Source organism: Cavia porcellus, unplaced genomic scaffold, assembly GCF_034190915.1.
Source record: "Cavia porcellus strain 051 isolate PalLab524CR breed Dunkin Hartley unplaced genomic scaffold, mCavPor4.1 scaffold_7, whole genome shotgun sequence".
NCBI lineage: Eukaryota > Metazoa > Chordata > Mammalia > Rodentia > Caviidae > Cavia > Cavia porcellus.
The window spans coordinates 26,135,552-26,153,034 of NW_026947490.1; the positions used below are offsets into that span (position 1 = coordinate 26,135,552).

The 17,483-nt window shown below is 36.7% G+C and overlaps 1 pseudogene; it reads left to right on the forward strand.

Annotated features, from left to right (window-relative positions):
- LOC134477078 (pyruvate dehydrogenase (acetyl-transferring) kinase isozyme 1, mitochondrial-like) overlaps positions 1-16,884 on the forward strand; it is a 33,144-nt pseudogene extending 16,260 nt beyond the window's left edge.
- The last annotated feature ends 599 nt before the right edge of the window (positions 16,885-17,483 follow it).

Below are 17,483 nucleotides of genomic sequence, written 5' to 3' on the forward strand. Positions count from 1 at the left end.
ATACAGAATTTCAAAAACATAACAATAAGAAATTACTGATCAAAAATAACAGTAAGAAATCACTAGTTGATGAATTACATATTGTTTATATTAAAAATAGTTATTCAAATTACAAAATCAAAGCATGAAAATGGACAGACAATCAATGACAGTACAAACGCTTCTGCATGATGTATGAACAAAGACTTAGTACTATGGTTATCTTTTTTGAACACTTAAACATGCATACGGTTATATCCTTTAGAGCACTTTCTTTCCCTTTAATAATTACAATACCTATTATACATTTTGGATCTTATTAATCTTTCTGTTTTATATTATTTTTATATTAGACAGATAACATGCTATTTACAAATGTGAGTCTGACTTATTGCACTTATGGGGATAGTTTCAAGTTGCCTCCATTTCCCCATAAAAGCCTCAAGATCATTCTTTTTATAGTTCAGTAATATTCCATTGTATAAAGATACCACATTTTTTTCATCCATTCTGCATTGATGTACCTTCAGCTTTTTATACTAGGGAGACAGCACAGTGTTGGCTCATGTGAATCTCAACTATTTCACCCATGAGTATGATCTCAAGTTGCATTTATTTAACTACTAGAGCATTGAGATTGTCATTTTTATAGCAGAGTAGCTTTCCTTTGTATCAAAACATCATCTATTTCTTACCCCTCTTGCAGTTGGTGAGCAAAGCTAACCCTGCCTTTTTCTGATTTCCTGTTCCATGGAAGATCATTTTCATTACTCTATGAATTTCCATTCAAGTTAAAAGTATTTCTTGTATAAAGCATATTAATAGATTTTTTCTTGATCCAATCTACTGCTATTCCATACACCATGGTTAGTTTTATGTCTCTGTAGAATGTTCTTCAGGACTCTTTGTAGGGTTGGTTTTATGGTCATGAATGCCTTCAAATACCCAGTTTCTCCAAGAGTTTTGAAAGACAGCTTTGAAGAGTCCATCAGTCTGGGTTGTAATTTATTTTCCTTCAGTATTAAATGAAACATTTCATTCCAAGCACTTCTTGACTTGATGATTTGTGTTGAGAAGTATTCTGTGATTCTGATAGGTTTTGCTTTATAGGATATTGATTTCTTTCCTCTAACAACTTTTAATATTGTATTCTTGTGCTGAATTTCTTGGATCTTGATTATTGTATGTCTAGGTGTAGATATATTCTGATTATATCTACTTGGATTTCTACATGAGTCATTTATCTGCATATTAGGTCTTTTTCCCATGCTTGGAAAGTTTTCTGCTATTACTCCTACAAATAGTCTTTTTATGTCACTTGTGTTGATTCCTGTTTTTCCACTGACACCTATCATTCTTAAATTATTTTTCCTTGTTCCATTCTGTAATCATTGAAATGTTATTTCCTTTCCCTTGTTATTTTCAAGAGACCTTACCTTTCATCACTGATAGTTGCAATTCTGTGTTCAAGTTCTAGGAGTTTATCTTTGGTTTTTTCCAAGCAGTTTCTCCAGGTTTCAAAGAGGTTTTTAATTTCATGGATATCTTTTTGAGTCTGTTTCATATATTTTATTTCCCTGCATTATTGTTCATTCAAGGTTTCCATCATTTCTCTATGCTTCTCTTTTTTTAGATGTGTTATCTTTAGATATGCTCAGCAAATTTTTAATTATGCTTGTGGTTTTTTCTGTGACTTGAGATATTATTTCTGATCTGATTACTTTTATAACCCCTTGTAGCAGTTTTTATTTCAGTTTCTATTCCCTCAGAAAGACTGTTTCCCTAGTTCAGTTGCTATCCCCTCAGAAATTTCTGGTGTTGATTACCAAGTTCTTCCATGTCTATGTCTCCTGGATTTGTTCTTTTTTGGCTAACGGTCTCTGATTGCTCTTTCATCTTGATATTTTCCTTCAGATCAGCCAGTTGTGGGGCTCCAGGCATACACCTTAATGGCTGCCTGTCTTTGGTATATGGAAATGTGCCAGGCACCTATGAAGCTAGGTTCCAGGTAGGTAATGGGGTATGGTACAGACTTTTCCAGTTGGGAACTGCTCATAGAAGCTTCTATGATACCCATGGGTGCACAGGGGCAGGGCTGCTTTTTCTCTTAGCTTATATGGCTATATCAGGCCTCTTTCCATGGCACATCTGGTGGTTTCTCCCGTCCCATATTGGCTGCCCTTAGGAAAAAAAAAACATTCTTGATGGTGATAGGCAGGCACATGGAGTATGTCTGTTGACTTTTTGAACATATGTCTCACAGATGGTTTCTTGGAGAGGAGAATGTTCAGTTGCTTCTCCTGGCCCTTGCTCACTACCCATAAGATGCAAGTGTCCCTGATAGTGGTAGGCAGGCATCTAGGGTGTGTCCGCCTGTTTCTCCTGGTGCATGTTGAATACCTGCAGAAAGTCAGTGCCCCTGATGGCAATTGGAGTCACACAATGCATATCTGTATTACATACTGGCTAAATCAATTCAGCTAGCAAACAGTAATATAGCATCTAGGACAGCTAAGCTACTGACAAAATGTGTTAACTATTAATCTGATACTTTTGACTATAGGATCAAGTTCTACAGTTATATAACAAAATCTAACATATACCAGGAACTAGTAAATACTTATTTCCCTTTTAGCAGAATGACTTTCCCCTATTGTGGGGGAGAGTTGTGTCAAGAGTGAACGGAGACAAGATAGAGAGTGCTAATGACAAATATAGTAGAAACAAAGCAGGATGACAAAGGACAATCACACAAGGTTTGGGAAGTTGGAGGATACAGGAGAGGAAAGGTGAAAGAGAAAATGTATGAATTTTGAAGTGAATCAGGAAGAAAAGAGACAATCTTTACTCACTTGAAGATATCACAATTTCAAAAATATGAGTAGAAAAACAAAAATAAAAGTAAAAAGCCTGACTAATGAAAAAAAAGAGAGAAGGAAAAAACAATAACCAAAACCAAAACCCAACCAAAACAAACATAGCCAAAAAAACAAACAAACAGACAAAAAATCTACCCCAAGACAAAAAAGGGATAACCAGTTACACATAATGAAATAAAAGCAACACAGTTCTTCTGGTGTTCACAGATCAATAGTAGAATCCAAGTCAGTTCCCAAAAATGTGTTGTGTAATCCGTCCAGGTTGCTCTTGGCCTCTGGGTATGGGGTCTGGAACTGTTCTGTTGCTGGAGTTCTCCAGAGCTCTTTCCTATAGAGTGGTGTCCCCATTCATTTCTATTCCGAGTGTCTATGTGCTCTTCAGGCTGGTTCCTGTAGCTTACCAACTGCTCACCCTTTACTTTTGCTTCTGACTCTTGCATGCTGCTGGTTTCACCAGTAGTTTTGTGTGCTTCTCAACCAGGGCCTTGTCTGGATCTTACTGGTCCCACCCAATATTTACATGCATCCCCACACCTGGGTCTGACCTTATATTTTTGGTGCCTTGTTTCACTCACTGACTTCGTTCTGCACTGTTGATTTGTACTTTTCTGTGTTGTTTAATATGTCCTGAAGCACGTGCCACTTACTGGGTTGGACTGCTGAGTCTCATTTCCTACATGTGGCATGTGATTATGCTGGGATTCCACTCTCATTTCTACTCTATTGATGTTTATTTTCCTCTTCTTTTGTAAGATGGGTATAAGACGGCTTATTTATTCTACAAAAAAACCCAATTATTTCATTCATTGATACTTTTATTGATTTTTAGTTTGAATTTCATTAAATTTTTATTCAGATCTTTATAATTCCTATCATTCAATAACTTTTGAATTTGATTACCCATTTTTCTTGCAGTTTGAGACGCATTATTAGCTTATTCATTTGAGATCACTCTATTTTTCTTATGTATGAATTCACAGTTATAAACTCTCGGTTAGATCTTCTTCCATTGTTTCCCTGAGTGACTTCCATATTTTAAGCTGTTCATCTTGAGTCACAATCCCCACTGTGAGAGCTACTTCTATTTCCCTGAAACTTCCAGGTGATTCTGAGGCACAATAAAGATGAGGAACTACTGACCTCAGCAAGGTATGTGATAATATGTTTGGCCATCATGTGTGTGATACTATAGTCCATATCATCAACACAGATAAAACTGGAACACTGAGCACAGGCTTAACACATTGGCTTGCGGAGGAGTCATCAAGGCCATGAAACAAGCAAAACACTACTGACACCTGAAGAAAGACTGCATAATTCTGAGTCTCAGAGGAGTTTGTTACAATAAAATGAAGAAAGCCTCACTGTGAAAACATGCAGATAATTCACGCCCTGGTCATTCTTAGCAACTATGCTTCTCTGTGACAGAATTTTTGTTAAATATAAGATAAGCGTTCTAAACTGAGTCACCACAAACTGTCAAAAGCAGTAAGTGGAACATTGTAGTAGCCAATTTTAATATCCAGAAAATATTACAAACACACCATGATTAATTTCTCCAGAATACAAAAGAAGTACCTGACTAAGGGTGATATAAACTTCAGAAAGATGCTTACGGTTCTGTTTAATGGAAATTTACAGGCAACTGTAATCAGTGCGTGTAACCAGTGATCTCACTCATAATGAAACTATTAGGATCCACTGAAAGAGCAATTGATCTCCAAAAGGCCTAACAGTTTGTCACAAAACTGTACAGAGGGCTGGGGATTTAGCTCAGTGGCATAAGTGCCAGCCTTGCAAGCAGGCAGTCGTGAGTTCGATCCCTGTTACTGGTAAAAACGAAAAAGACAAAAAAAAAAAAAAACTGTACAGATATGTGGAAAAAGTATGCTTATAACCATCATGAAATTCTAGACTGGTATGAAACTATTATTTTTTATTGTGCAACTGGATATTAAATTAGCTCAATACAAATATAACAAGAATATTGCTTTCTCTAATTGATACTTAGATGGATTTTCCACTTGCTTGTATTTCTTGGGAGACAGTTTGCATTGCTTTTTTTTTTTTCTTCTGGCCACCATCAGATACAAGGGAATGATGTGTTTCCCTTAAAGAATCTTTCTTTAAAACCCTGGTTTCCATCTCCTCTGCTGAGAATCCCTACATGGCTGTGACTCTTTCCTTTTTTGAATGAAAGTGATGACAGGATCCTGAAGCAAAAGGCAGAGGCCACCAAATCTTGAAGTGGGGCTGACATCTACAGGGTTTAGTCATGAGTCTCAAGTTATACTTCAACACAAACTTTTGAGCAAAGTGGAAATGTTTATACATTGTTACTACTGAGGAAGTGTAAATTTCTTTTACATCATGAGGTGGACACTAACACTTGAGGTCCAGTGCAGTAAGGTATGGTTTGGATGTGGTATAAGTTTATTCTAGTGACTTGTGTAATGAATCTGTATTTCTCATGTTGAGAAAGTTAGGAAGTGGTGGAATCTTCGAGACACAAGATGAGAAGTCTTCTTTCTCTCTGAAGGGATTAAGACAGAATGGCAGTAAAATATTGGACTTGGTCCTGTTATATGTAACAGGTCATTTATATGTAAACATTTGTCCCACAAAGCCATTTCATTATCTGCCATGTGGCTGCTCACCATTAATAATAAATTTGTTCAAAGAGATGATTAAAATCATTTGCTTTATTTTTACCATTTCACCATATGCATAACCCTCATCGTATAAACTGGAAATTTTTTCAAATCTTGTTTTACAAATGCGTGGCATAAGCTTATTATACCTGAGATTGGGATGGAAAGGAATAAAGACTATAAACTTAAACCAGACTTTCATGAACATTTCAATCCAATGTACATTGTGCCTTTCTCCATGCAGTGCCCTTTAGATGATGTCTTCAGTTATTCATGCTGGATACCTTATGAGAGAGTGAAAATATCCTTGGGTAGAGTTTGAAGAGATGCAAAGGAAAACTATCATATTACTTTTGGCACACTCTTTCTTAGCACCTCCTTCATTTCCTCTAATGACCTCATCAGCACTATCTCTGTTTCATAGTATTTGTCATATTTTAGTCTCAGGAAGGGTCATTAACAGTGAAATGAATTCTGTGTTATATACCGCACTACATCTGGTTGGCCACCCCAAGCACTATTTCATGTTATTGTTTTCTTTTCATCCTATGGTAGTATTGCAAGCAGCATGTTCTGTGTAGTGAGAAGTGTGATGGTTTTGAACCAAGCTGGTGTTTTTAATACTCTCTCTGATGCTATTGGTAGACATGAGAGGTAACTTGCTGGCCATGGTTTCTCCAAGGCATCCCTTTGTTTATTTAAATTTTGTATTTTAAAGAGACTAAAAGAATACACAATATAACATGAAATTTATACATATGTGTTAGCACATGTTAGATTCTTTTTCATCCACTTTGCCTTCAACTGCTCCACCTCTTCTTCTTCCTATTAGATAGACACCTATATACTTCCTCTTATCTCTCTTTCATTTTGCTCTTTGTGTATAATTTGGGTTTTTAATTTTTTATTTTAAAGAAATAAAATAAAAGAGAATATAGCAAGGCAAATAAGAACATAATAATGCAAGCAACACAGCACTTTAGAACAAGGCAACTTGTCATCAACAATAGCCACTATAATATCTCCATTCTTTGACATAGTTGAGCATACCTTCACACACAATAATCTCAAACATAATGAAATACTATAAAACCATTCAAAAGAATGAAAGCATTACAGGACTTCACAACCAAATAATAGGAAACAAACAACAGCTACAATAATATCTCATTTTTCTCAAAAATTTGTACTCTCTCACATAATAAAAATCAAATAAAATACAAGATAAAACCAATCAAAACATAAGAACAGAAACATGGTAGGACTTCAAAACAAGATGATAGTGAATCAGCAATGGCCTCCGTAATATCTTGTTTTCTTCAAAATAACTGTCCATACCACCACACATAATTAAATCACAAAACACAATAAAACCAATTGAACCAATGAATGAAAGCATTATAAGATTTCAAAGCATTATAATAGGAAACAATGATTACTGGAAAATATTCCATTATATTCAAAACAGTTGCCCACACCATCTGACAACATAAAATCTAACAAAATGGGCGGAGCTTGAGACCATACTCATAAGTGAAGTAAATCAAAATCACATGTATAAATACTGAATTGTTTCGGGACTTCCGGGAGAACATGGCGGACAGATAACAGCAACTACCGGAGGCTCTCTGAAAGACTCGGCTCAGAAGCCAGGAATGGTGTGGACTAAGGAGACATAAGCAGGTGAAGATATGCTCTGCTGACTCAGGAACGAACTGGACTGAGAGAAACCAACTTGGAATGCAGTCCTGGTGCTAAAACAGGAACAGAAAAGCCTCGGTAAAGAGGCTGGAACCGCGCCATTGTAAGCCGCGATTTGGGTTTCCCGCCGCGCGGCGGCTGGCTGCCTCTACAGTGGCTCGGCAAGGAGAGAGACGCACGGAAGCTCTGAGAACGGCAATCTGCGAACGGCAGGGAGGCGTGCACTGACTTGTGGGGAGGTGAGTGAGAGAAACTGACACTCTACCACAGTTTGACTCCAGCAGAGGACTTTCTGGGCCCGAGCAGTCCTGCGGGAACAGGGTGCGGTGGTGACTCCAGCCACACATCCCCCTCTCGGGCGGGATTGGTGAAAAGTGCCTGGCCTGCGTGACGCTGCCGGCGGACCTGGTAGGCTGTCCCAACCCAGATCCCAGAGCCTGACGGTGGCCAGGAGGGGAGACGCGTAGGCTGCCTGGTCCGTAACTCCCTGGTGCGCTGCGGTGGGCGGGAACACCTAACTGGCACAATTCGATCAGGCTGTGGCTGACTGGGAGAGAAGCTGAGCCTCTTATATAAACTTGCATATATAAGGAACAGAGAAAAAGAGGCAGCATGGGAAGAGGCAGCAACAAGAAAGGCTCCTCGGCCCCCAATTCTGAGAAGCAGGCAATAGCAGACACCGCACCAATACACATAAGGCGCCATATAGAGAGCCTCATAGACCAATTCAGGAATGAAGTTATCAACGACCTGAAGCTAGAAGTATGCAGAATAGTTAGAGAAATGCTAAGTACCACCCAAGAAAAAACAGATGGTGGAATGGAAGAACAGAAAAAAAGGGGAGAATTGTTTGATGGAGAAAACAGAGAAAGCATAGAATATGTGAAGCAGGTTCAAAGGGACTACCAAGGTACTAAGAAGTCTATCGAAGACTGGCATAACAGCTTGAAAGAAACTAAGGACAGACTATCTGAACTTGAGGGCAGACTTGTAATATGGGAGAATGAAATGAAAAACTTCTTAAAAATAACAAAGAAACAAACAGCAATAATACAAAAAGACAAGAAGATGATAAGAGGATCCATAACTTAAGGATTAAGAACATAAAAGAAGAAGTAGGGACACAAACAAGTGAACTACAAAAGCTACTCACAGAAATAATCCAGGAGAATTTTCCTAATTTAGCAAAAGGTAAAGATACTCAGATGTATGAGGCATACAGGACCCCAGCTACCTACAACCCTAACAGAGAAACACCCAGGCATATAATAATAAAAATTCCAGAAATTCAATACAAGAACAGAATATGAAAAGCTGTCAGAGACAAGAAACAGACCACTTACAAGGGAACACCCATCAGAATTACAGCAGATTTCTCTGCACAAACCATCAAATCACGAAGAGCGTGGGGGGAAATAATTCAAGCTTTGAAAGATAATAATCTCCAGCCAAGATTGAGATATCCTGCACAACTGTCCCTGGAAATTGATGGAAAAACAAGGTGCTTCCAGGATAAAGAGGAACTGGGGGAATTTGCAACCACCAATTCAACTCTACAGAGAGTATTGCAGGATATTCTAAAAAAAGAAAAATACAAAGAATCCAGAAATAATGGCAGAGAGGCCACAACGAATGGAGCAGAGAACAAAATGAAGAAGACAAACTGACAGCTACTGACAGAAAAAGAGCTCAACAGAAATGAGGCAGAGAAGATTGGATGATAGGAACAGCTATTTTGGAGAAAATGACATCTTAATAGGTAATACTGATTTAGTATCATCTTGTTTTGAAGTCTCATCTAGCTTTTGTCCTTCTGTCTCCAATGGTCTAAATAGGCTGTATCTTATTGGATTTTATTATGTACGATAGTATAAGCAAAAACCTTTTAAAGACAAGGAGATTATACAGAAGCCATTGTTCATTTTCTGTTAGTCAATTCTAAATACTCTGTAATGCTGTCATTCTCTTGAATGGTTTTACATGTTTTTGATATACTTAATGCTACAGTATACGAAGTTGTACTCAAGGATTTCAAAGAAAGAGACAATATGGTAACTACTTTTAGGTTAGGATTATCTGGTGGTGAAACACTATTCTGCTTAAATGGTTATGTTTTGATCTGCGCTGTTTCATTGTTATGCCCTCTTTTATCTCAATCTCCACTCCATTATTTACTTTTTTATCTTTATCCTTTTAATTAAAGGGAAAAAAATAGCAGGATATATTATAGTAACCCACTTTGACTTTTCATTACCTTATTTAAAGCCCTGTATTACTCTCACCATCTGGTTTTTGACTGATGTTCCCCTATTCTGTTTTGCTGGATAGTATCAGGTTCGAAAGTTTAGGCATCAGCTGTGAAGATAATGAGATTCATTATGACGCCCATTCTTGTTGACTTTTATCTACTTTTGAAGACCTACAATGTCTCCAATGTTTTGGTTTTGTCGGTTTTATTCTTTACTGTTTTGTTCAATTGTATTATAACTAATGATATAGGCAATTCTATTAGAGATAGCGGGAGGCATTATGGTAACCATTGTTGATCACCTTGTATTATGTTTTTACATTATCTATTATGTCCACCCTTTTGACTTGACCGATTCTGTTCTGTTATGTCACATTTGGTTTTACTCTCTTCCAAAAAAGTAATAAGAACCATGGGAGCAATGAAACCCAAAATGTGTAATAGTCATGGTACAAAAAAGAGGAAAAGAAAGTGCTCTAAACTATATAACTGCATGTATATTTAAGTGTATAAGATAGAAAATGATATCACAGAGTTTTATTGGATCAATGAACAGAACTGTTTGCAGTATCATTGATGGAATGTCCACTTTACAAGCTTTAATTTTGTGACTTGAACAATTATTTCTAAGATGACAATATGTAATCCATTAACTAGTGATTTCCTACTGTTCATTTTTTTTCTGTAAATCTGTATAACTTGTACCCTTTCCCTGCTTTTTTTTCTTTTCTCCTTAAATAAAATTTAAAAAAAAATACTGAATTGTTTCCCTAGTGTAAGAAATGATAAGAATACACAAAAGTATGTGGTAATCATGATTCCCCATTATGTGGCTTTGAAACCTTATAATGTTTTCACTCATAAATTGGAATTGTTTTATTCTGGGTTGTTTAATTTTACAGGCAAAGAGATAATATAGAAACCATTGTTCATTTTCTGTTAGTGAGTTCTAAATACCCTGTAATACTTTCATTGCCTTGAATGGTTTCACACTGTCTTGATATGTTTGAAGCTATAGTATACGAAGTTATACTCAAATATTTCAAGGAAAGAGACACTATGGTAACTACTATTATGTCAGGTTATCTGGTGGTGAAACACTATGTTGCTTAAATTGTTCTGTTCTGACCTGTGTTGTTATGTTGTTATGTCCCCTTTTATCTTGATCTCTTTTCTTAAAAAAATTATTTTTTATGATTTTTTAATTAAGGGAAAAATAAATTTAAAAATATCAGGATATATTATAGTAACATTTTTGTTTTCCTATTAACTTGATTTGAACCCTTGTGTTACTCCACCATCTTGTTTTGGCTGATTTTACTCTATTCTGCTTTGTTTGATAGTATCAAGTTTGAGGGTATAGGCAACTACTTTGAAGGCAATAAGATTCACTATGATGCCAATTCTGGTTTGACTATTATCTTCTGTTGAAGTCCTGTAAAGTCTCCAATGTTTAGGTTTTATTGGTTTTATTCTGTACTCCTTTGTTCAATTTTATCATACTTGATGATATAGGCAACTCTTTTTAAGATAGCAAGAGGCATTATGGTAACCATTGTTGATCACCTGGTATTCTGTTTTTACATCATGCACTATGTCCATCCTTTTGTTTTGACTGACTCAGTTTTTTTTTTTGTTGCTGTTGTAACATTTGGTTTTGTTCTCTTCAAAAAAAGTACTAAGAACTGTGGGAGTAATAAAACCCAAAATGCGCAAATGTTATTGTAAAAAAGAGATGGATGAAAGTGCTCTAAAGTATATAACTGCGTTATATTTAAGTGTGTAAGATAGAAAACCGTATTACTAAGTTCTTGTTGGATCATTGAACAGAACTGTTTTCAATCTCACTGTTTGAATGTCAACTTTGTATGCTTTAATTTTATAATTTGAAAAACTATTTCTAAGATGACAATATGTAATATATTAACTAGTGATTTCTTACTGTTTATTTTTTTGAAATTCTGTATTACTTGTACCCTTTTACTGTTTTGTTTTTTTCTTTAAATAAAAATAAATAAGTAAATGAATAAACAAAAAAGGACAGAACAAAGCCAAACCTTAACAAAATTATGTAAACAATATGAGAGTTCAAGATAAGATAGTAAGCAATTGACATTAGTTTTCACCTTTCCCTAGATGTTTCTTCCCCTTTGCTCTTGCATTAACTATTTTGACTTTCCATACTATTAACTCCTTTTATTTCTTATGCTATGCTTCACGCATATGAGTTCAAACTGTTTTGGCCATGAATATGATCTCCAATTGCTTTTATTTACCTACAAGAGTCATGAGATTATTCCATTTTATAGCTGGGGAGTTTTCCACTGCATGAAAATACCGTAAGTATATGGCAATAATGATTCTCAGTCACATTGGTTTGAAGCCATAAAATGTTTTCACTCATTAATTGCAGTGGTTTTAACCTGGGTTGTTCAATTTTAGTATCTATGATAGTACAAATAGCTATTTTGAAGAGAACAACACAACATAAAAGCTAGTGCTGATTTAATATCATCTTGTTTTGAAGTCCCATCAAGCTGTGGTATATGTGTTTCCACTGGTTTTAACATGTTGTATCTTACTATATTTCACTATATGCTATAGTATAAACAAAATTCTTTATGGGCAAAGAGATAAAAAAGAAACCATTGTTCATTTTCTATTACCTGGTTCTAAATACCCTGTAATTCTTGCATTCTCTTGAATGGCTTCACACTGTCTTGATATGCTTGATGTTATAGTATACAAAGTTACACTCAAATAATTCAAGGAAAGAGGCACTATGGCGACTACTATTATGTTAGATTATCTGGTGTTGAAACACAATGATGCTTGAAAGGTTCGGTTCTGCCCTGCATTGTTCTGTTACAATGTCCTCTCTTATCTCAATCTCCCCATTTTTCAAATTAATCTATTTTCTCTCATTTTTTTAATTAAGGGAAAACTAAATATAAAATAGTGGGACATATTATAGTAACTTTCTTGGTTTTCCTATTAAACTGATTTGAACCCCAGTATTGCTCTCCCCGTTTTGTTCTGTCTGATTATTGTATATTCTATTTTGTTTGATAGTATCATGTTTGAGGGTATAGGCAACCACTTTGAAGGCAATAAGATATACTATGATGCCCATTATGGTTTGACTATTATCCTTCTTTTTGAAGTCCTGCAAGGTCTTCAGTGTAGGTTTTCTTGGTATTGTTCTGTACTGTTTTGATCAATTCTATTATACCTGATGATATAGACAACTCAGTTTAAAAATAGCAAGAGGCACAATGGTAACCACTTTTGATCACCTGGTATTCTATTTTTGCATCATGTGCTATGCCCACCCTTCTGTTCTAACTGACTCTGTTTTGCTTAGTCACATTTGGTTTTATTCTCTTCAAAAAAAAGTAATAAGAACCGTGGGAGTAATAAAACCCAAAAAGTCTAATTGTTATTGTAAAAAAGAGAGGAAAGGAAGGTGGACTAAGGGATATAACCGCAAGTATGTTTGTGTGTGAAGGATGGAAAACCATATTACTGAGCTTTTGTTGGATCATTGAAAGGAACTGTCTCAAATTTCACTGTATGAATGTCCACTTTATATGCTTTAATTTTGTAATTTGGACAACTGTTCCTGGGAAGATAATATGTAACCTATTAACTGGTGATTTCTTACTGTATATTTTTTTCTTGAATTGTATTATTTGTACCCTTTTACTTTTTTTGTGTGTCCTTTCTTTTTTTCTCTTTAAAAAAAAGATAAAGTGGTTGAGTGTGCTTGTAGTTGTGGTTGTATCTACTAGTTTATTGCACTGACCTTCAGCTCTGTTTTGATTTCAATATCATGTTGATTTTACTACAGTTGCTTTGTAGTATAACTTCAAGTCAGGGACTGTGATCCCTCCTGCCTTGCCTTTGCTGCTTAGAACTCTTTGCTATTCTAGATCTCTTTGGTTTCCAAATGAATTTTAGGAATCATTTCTCTACATCTACAAGGTATGTTGATGGTATTTTTATTGGGATTGCATTGAATCTGTATAACAGTTTTGGGAGAATGGCCATTTTCACAATATTTATTCTTCCTATCCATGAGTAAGAGATGTCTTTCTATATTCTGAGATCCTCTACAATTTCTTTTTCATTGAATTATAATTTCCTTATATAGAGAGTTCACTTCTTTCCTAAATATTTCACTTATTCGGATGCTAGTGTGAAGTCTGTGGCTTCTCTTACTTCTCTCTCTGTGTGTTTTTGTTGTTAGTGTATAAGAATGATATTGACTTTTTAGTATTGCTTTTATATCCAGCTACATTGCTGCATTTTTTATTATATCTAGGAGTCTTTCAATGGAGTTTGGGGGACTTTTATGTAGAATATCATGTCATCTGCAAAAAAATGATAATTTAACCTCCTCTTTTCCTATCTTTGACACTTTAGTTTCTCTCTCTTGGCTGACTGCTCTGGCTAGTCTTTCTAGTACTATATTAAATAGGAGCTATGATAAAGGACATACTTGTCTTGTGCCTGATTTTAAGGTCACATTTAGTATGATGCTGCCTGTTAGCTTGTCATAGATGGCATTTATCATACTGAGGAAAGGACCATCTATTCCAATTTTCTGTAAGGTTCTTATCATTAATGAATGTTGGACCTTATCAAAAGCTCTTTCTGCATCTATAGAAATGATCATTTGATTCTTACTTTTGGCTTTATTGATACAGTAGATTACATTTGTTGACTTATGTATGTTGAGACATCCCTGCATAGTGCATAATCTTCTTGTCATGGTGTAATATAATCAATTTGTCATGGTGTATAATCTTCTTGATGACTTGCTGCATCCTATTTGCCAATATTTTATTGAGGATTTTTGCATCTGTGTTCATTAGAGATATACGCCTGTAGTTCTCGTTTTCACGTTGGTCTTTCTCAGGTTTGATACTAGAGTAATATTTGCTTCCAGGAATGACTTAGGAAGGATTGCTACCCTTTTGAATTCATTGAAGAGTTTGAGAAATGTCAGCCTTAAGTCTTCTTTATATTTCTTTTAGAATTCCTCAGTGAATCTGTCTGGGCCTGGCCATTTCCTGTAGGTAAGAACTAATTACATTTGCAATTAATACAAACTGGGTTTTTATTTTCTTTTAGGTCACTGAACCACAGATAGAAAAGCCTTTGTGTCTTTAATGTGGGTCTTGTCTTTTGTGGTGCCTTGTTTAATGTTTTAGCCCTCAACTGATTATGTACAACCTCGGCATGCCTTTAAAAAGTATTTTTCTTTCTTGTTAAAATGTAAATATATATATCAATATATGTATGCATATATATTTACACATATATACATGTTTATGGTTTTTAAAATTAAATTAACTTAACAAGTGAATCCAGATCATACTGTTATTGAGCCAGTTAAAAAGTTACAGTTTTTAAAGTGTAACATTTTAAGGTTGTAAAAAGACATAAAATGAGACTACTAAAAGAAAGTTACTTTAAGGATTTTGTTAAAAGTTCTAATATCGTCTAAAAAGCTAGAGAAAAGGTAATTGACTGGTAATAAATAAAAAACAGAGAAAATCAAATATGTTCAGAATTTGACAGTATTGGATCAGTAAACCTTTACTGCAAAATGTTTCCATTAAAATAAGATTATACTCCAAAAAGGGGGAAGGACAAACTGGTGCTCTTTGTCATCCCAAGTTTATATAATGATGATGTCAGTGTTGACCATTATATAAAATATATTTGCCAGTGAAACTAAGAACTAAAAAGGACTGTAATTCTCAGTCCCATCTGGACTAGGAGCCATCAGCATTCAGAATCACCAGACTCCTCTTCCTCAACCCCCTTTTTCTAAGGACCCTCAGGACCCTATTTCTCTTCTGGAATCTTTCTTCTCCATTTATCATCCCACTTAGTGTGACTGCCCAATTTTGCAGGTTCTGTTTACAGCAGAAGAGAAATAGAATATTTGTATCATAGGATAAAAAGCAGTGTGCATTCCAGAAAACCCATCCTCTGATCCTGAATGCCAAAACCATGTTTTCCCACAGGGTGTTTGTCCCACCCCAATTGGACAACCAGAAGTAAGGAGGCTCTCAATCGGTAACACCAGTTGTTCTCAGAAGCCCTTAAGGATGCTGCCAGAAAACCCACCAATTTTGTCCAAGGTAGCAGAGGTGAGAAAATTGGCTGATGAGTCTCCCTCAGGTTTTCTGGAAAGATTGCTAAAGGCCTATTACACTTGTATACCTATAGATCCGGTAGCACCTGAAAATCAAGGGCCATTAATATTGCCTTTGTAACTGTTGGCCCAGGATATTAAATGAAAAATTGCAAAGGCTTGAGGGATTTGAGAGAATGCCACTCAGTTAGGTATTAGAGATTGTCAAATATCAAAAGATATTTGACAACAGGGAGGACCCTAAAGACCAGAAGTGGATGAAGGCACTGGGAATGCTAGCTGACAAAGTCACCAAGCCTGATACGAAGTCTCCTCCACCCCTAGATAAAAATCAATGCACTTATTGCAAAGAGAAGGGGCATTTTGCAAAAGGACTGTCCCAAGCTCTTCCATGGGCTTTAGATCTTTCCAAGGGGCTTGATTACATGGCAGCTGAATAGCCACCTTGTCTGTGGGTGATTTCCCCAATGTCCCTCCTAGTAAAAGAGGCTCAAATAATTTACTTTTGAATGGAAACTTTTAATTGTCTCCCCCCATTCACTGGAGACTCTCAAGGCTCTGCCAGACTGATAGATGCCTAACTCCTGAGTCATGCACAATCAGGCATTACTTCTGGATCCAATTATCATCAGTTTCAAGGGGACAGCAGCTTTAAACCCAGCTACTCTGCTCCCTGGAGGTTATTGATCATCTCACAGGGTTTTGACCAGACTTGACAGATGAGCCACTGTCCAAACTTCCATCATATTTCTCTGATGAAACAGGTACATCTATCAAGGTAAGTGGGTCACAGGAGCCACCATCACTATGGTCTCTCAGATTCTATGGTAACAAACCTTGGAGCCAAGAACATCAGTGTAGGGAGCTGGGGGACAGCCCCATTGCTGCCTCCCTGCCTCTCCCTGTCCTATGGGCACAGTGCATCTGCGTACATTAACCATAATCCTTTCCTGCTTACGCCACATACCCGGATGTGACGATGACCCTGTTGTATCATCCCCATAGCCTCTTCCTGTCCCACCAACCTACCCTTGGCCTACAAAAGATGTAATCACTTCTGAAATAAACAGGGTTGGATTGGACTCTCTCAACTTGCCTCAGTCTCTCTCTCTGTCTCCCCCATGTCTTTATTTAATCCCTGTTCCCCCTCCAGGTACACCCCACGGATTGATCCATGAGCCAGATCAAGTGGCGCCCAGCGTGGGGGCTCCTGGCATGGGGAAGTCAACGAGGGAGCCATTTGAAAAAGCCGGCTAAAAGTGAAAGCAAATTGAACCAAAGATCACGGTGAAAGGAAAAACAAACTAAATCGAAGACTAAGGCTAAAAGCAAAAGGACATTAAATCAAGAACCGAGGCCTGCGTGGATGACTACCCGACATCCTGCCCGAGTCATGGTGAGTGAACAGCGACCCCATTCCCTTTCCCGGACATGGGTCAAGCATTGAGTGAACATGAAGTGTTTGTGGGAGGCCTTATAAAGGCATGAAAGACAAGAGGGATAAGGGTTAGAACAAAAGAATTATTGCAGTATATTCAATTTATTCATAAGGTTTGCCCTTGGTTCCCCCTAGAGGGTTCTATAGATACCAAGAGGTGGAAAAGAGTAAGAGATGCTTTAAAAGATTATTATAGGGTTTTCGGCCTGGAAAAGGTTCCAGTGACCACCTTTGCATACTGGAATTTAATCTCTGAGCTGCTTGCCCAGCAGCACGCAGATCCTCAGATTGAGGAGACTGTCACACAAGGCCCTCTGAGCTACACAGCCTTATAGTGCTCCTAAGATGGCGCCTGCCTCTGACAAGCCTCATGGTGCTCTTAAAATGGCGCTTGCCTCACTTCTGCCACATCAGCGTG